The sequence below is a fragment of the Nycticebus coucang genome, chromosome 6, assembly GCF_027406575.1.
Source record: "Nycticebus coucang isolate mNycCou1 chromosome 6, mNycCou1.pri, whole genome shotgun sequence".
NCBI classification, from domain to species: Eukaryota; Metazoa; Chordata; class Mammalia; order Primates; family Lorisidae; genus Nycticebus; species Nycticebus coucang.
In genome coordinates, this window is record NC_069785.1 from 20249542 (window position 1) to 20253453 (window position 3912).

Consider the following 3912-nt stretch of genomic DNA (forward strand, 5'->3'; position numbering starts at 1 on the left):
TGTTCTGAGTAGCATGATGAAATCTCTTACCGTCTCCCTGAGATGCTGAATCCCTGGACCCACTACCTGCACATTAGTCACCAGGCATTTGGTTGGTGGGTCTCAAAGAAGGAAGAAGACTACAATACAGTCAGATACTTTTGAGTGGGAGATCACACGACTTCGGATGATGTTCATTACAGCATATAAAAGTGTTCTATTATTCAGGTGAGCATTAATCACTTCCTGTGCTTGATAACCTTTGTTCATAGCACACAAGTATAGGAAACAACACAGTACACAGGTTTGGTCCTCTGAGGTTTCAAACAAGCATCCTCGTGGGGAGCTGACAGTCTTGCTATGCAAGGCCACTTCATGAAACACAGGAGTAAAAGAATATATATTATTCCCAAAGGCTGGTTCTCTGTGTCTCCAGAACAGCTGAAAACCATGTATTCCACAGCTCACTGCCAGTCCCTGATAAAACTGGCCAGCCCAGGGTTCACTGCTGTTCAGACATTTCTTTTTTCTTTTCTTTTTTTTTTTTTTTGAGACAGAGCCTCACTTTATCGCCCTTGGTAGAGTGCTGTGGGATCATAGCTCACAGCAACCTCCAACTCCTGGACTTAGGCGATTCTCTTGCCTCAGCCTCCCAAGTAGCTGTGACTACAGGCGCCCGCCACAACGCAAGGCTATTTATTTTTTGTTGCAGTTTGGTGGGGGCCGGGATCGAACTCTCCACCCTGGGTATACGGGGCCGACACCCTACCCACTGAGCCACAGGCGCCGCCCGAGACATCTCATTTCACACTTTTTTTTTCCTTTTTCTGAGACAGGGTCTGGCTTCCTTCCTGGGGGCTAGAGTGCAGTGGCATCATCATAGGTTGCAACCTCAACCTCCTGTGTTCAAGCGATCCTCCCATCTCGGGCTCCCAAAGTGCTAGGATTACCGCCACCGCACCCCGACCCCAACCCATTTCACTCTTAATTGACCATCTGTTGGGTCGGAATAGGAAGACACCGAGTTGGGGGGGGGGGGGGGAAGCTGTAGTTTAGTAGTTGCTCCGCCAGTTTAGAACTGCATTCCAAAATGGTCCTCCTTCGGGCCCCCCAGAAGCTGACCGAGTTTCCCGCGTGGGAGGGCTGGGGCTTCCCTCTCGGTGGAGCCATGTTTCACGGAGGATGGAAGCACCCATGCTTCAGAAGGAAGGGGAGCGCCCCGGCAGTGGGTATAGGTGGGGAATGAGGGTTGTTGCAGTCAGGGGGAGGTTGGCGGGAGTTGAAATTGCAAGAAAGTGGGTCTCTTTGCAGGCCAGTACGGCTCAAAGGCTGGCTGCGATGTCTGTACCTGATTCGGAAAGGTTCGGGAGATACTCTCGCTGCCTCCTCGTGAGACGACAGAAGTTGAGCCTGGACTGACCTCTCGGAACTGGTCACGTTGCAGAAAATAGAATGAGTAAGACCTAGAGCCGGGCATGACTATTTGCTTTAAGGGGGGGAGGGGCGTGGAAGAAGGAGCGATTCAGGGATTTAAAGCAAGGGAGTGAAATCCTACTTGAATCTTAACCTTGTTTCTGAGTAGCGATAACAAATGTCCACCTCCACCCACACCCATCCCCTTTTTCTATGGAACTGGCACGCGGTGGAACTCTCTATACGTGAGATAGGATTAGACCTTGGCTGGCGGTGACCGAGCAATGAGCAGCTTAGACAGGCAGGGCTTTGTTTTTCTCCGGTACCCAGAACGTCAGGGGGAGCGTTTGGGGGCTGGGGTTTGGGGCTGCCGGGGCTGCTCCTCTCCCTCCTCTGCCCTGCCCTGCCCTGCCGGTTGTAAGGTATACGCTCTCCCCTTCGGGACTGTTGGCTAAGGGTACGGAGCCGGCTGCTACTGCCCCGGGGCCTCCCTCAGTCTGACTTCTGTCTGAGACAGGGTCGTTCCTGGAATAGGGGGGTACGGAGGAAAGACTTGAAAGAGGCTTGACCTTTTTGTTCCCCCTGGAGATGCCCTCCTTGGGGACCTGTGTGTAATCGGGGTCAGAAGTGTGTCCTGTGGGGTCCGGAAATTGAGCCGGGTGTGTTGAAGCTCTGGGCAAAAGCAAGGGTCTGCGAGATGAGTCTGGACCGGAGGGAGAGTCGAGCGTCACCTGTGACCGACCATAATTTAAGAAAAGGTAAAAAGGAAGTTTTTACATCAGAAGTAAATAGGCTGAGCTGACTAGAGGCAGCCTGAGGAGAGCAGCCAAAGAAGTATTCGACAAAGATAAACTGAGGGACAGGGATCACGGTGACTGGCTACCGGATCCGATGCCACCACCCGTACGTGCGTCCCCGACAGAGGTGAGATCCCTTGGATCCAAGGGACTTAGGACTGTAAAACATTATGACTGCAAGAAAGTTCCACGTCAGAACGGTAGCCCCAAACATCACTGACAGTCTCTCGCTTCCTCCTAGGGACATGTTGGGAGGCGGCCAGGAGATTCTCTCCTTCCAGCATTAGTGAAAGACCTTTCTTAGATGGTTGGAGTCTTGCCTCCCCGTTGCAGCAGGTGAGTCTACACACTCCTGGGGCCTGGCAGGGGAGGTGGTCTCCCCTGGAAGGAGACTGAACCAACCCGCACAGACCCTTCTGTGCTTTAGCGCCTCGTACCTTGCCGGTGCCAGGATCAACCACCCACCCTGTTTTACTCCTGGAATGTTTAAACCACCTTTACTGGTTAGACTAAGAATCCCAGGATGGCGCCCATAGCTCAGTGGTTAGAGCGCCTGGCCACCTATGCACCCAGGCTGGCGGGTCAGCTTAACACGGCCGGCTGTTGCGGCCGGCCGGCACCTGTAGTTCCTCCCAGCTACTGGGGAAGCTGAGGCAAAAAAATCGCTTAAGCTCCCACAGTTGGAGATTGCCGCGAGCCGAGCCCATGGCACTCTACCAGGAGCACCGCACTGAAACTCCACCTCAAAAGGGCAAAAAGAAAAAAAAAACATAATAACAATAATCCCTAGGCCCGGCCCGCGAAGCACTCTCCCCGTATCCCCGGACCCTTTCTCTAGACCTACACTTTACTCTCTCTTTCGATGCCCTCGCCATCCTGACCCATCCTCAAACTTCCAACGAAGCGAACTACACGTTAACCATTCACTACCGACAAGCGTCACAAGATCATTTACTCCAATCTTCCGTTAACACGTTACCAGGGGAGAGCGCGAACGCAGTCCCCCACTACCACAAATTATGCAGTCGAGTTTCCCACATTTGGGGAAATCGCAGGGGTCAGCACATCCGGAGTGCAATGGATAAGCCTCGCCCTGGGAAAACCACCTTCGTGATCATGGTATCTCCCCTGCCAGGTAAGTATGAGTTGCAGCTCCCGCCTCCGCACGCACCCTCGCGCCCGCCCCGCCTTCAACACACGGTCGCTCGCCCCGCGCCGCCCTCACACCCTCACTCCCGCGGGACCCCTCGCTCCAGCCGTGCCGCTCAGGAAAACGGCCCCGGCACCGCTCCGATTTCGCCCACGCGGGGCGCCCAGGCCCAGGCTGTGTGGGACCGGCAGGCTCTGCGCGCTCCGCTCATCTACATACGCCACGCCCCGGCGCGGAGGGGAAGCATCCCGCGCTCGGATCTGTCCCCCGCCCTGACGCCGGACTCTCTCTCCCGGGAGTCTCGGGCCTGGGTGGGCGCGCGGCCCACCGGACTGGGACCCGCGAAGACGAGAGCCCCGCGGCCCCCCAACCCCTCCGCCCAGCCCTTGAGGGACGCCACCGCGGGGCCGCGTCAGGACTCGGGTTTGGTCTCACTTTCCTTTCAGCCAAAAGCGACCAGAGACATTTTCGGCCCCTTCTGTCCTCGCCAGCTGGAGCTATCTTCAAGTGACGGAAAACTCAGGAAAGGCCTTTTTGCCGGTTGACGTTGAGTCGTGTCTTCCGGAGTAAAAG

General features: G+C 55.3%; 1 non-coding gene across 1 annotated transcript; it reads right to left on the reverse strand.

The window, feature by feature from the left end:
- Positions 1-3168: 3168 nt before the first annotated feature.
- On the reverse strand, positions 3169-3332 carry LOC128589436 (U1 spliceosomal RNA). The gene has a single exon (XR_008381013.1). It is a non-coding gene; the product is annotated as a U1 spliceosomal RNA (small nuclear RNA).
- Between the last annotated feature and the right edge of the window lie 580 nt (positions 3333-3912).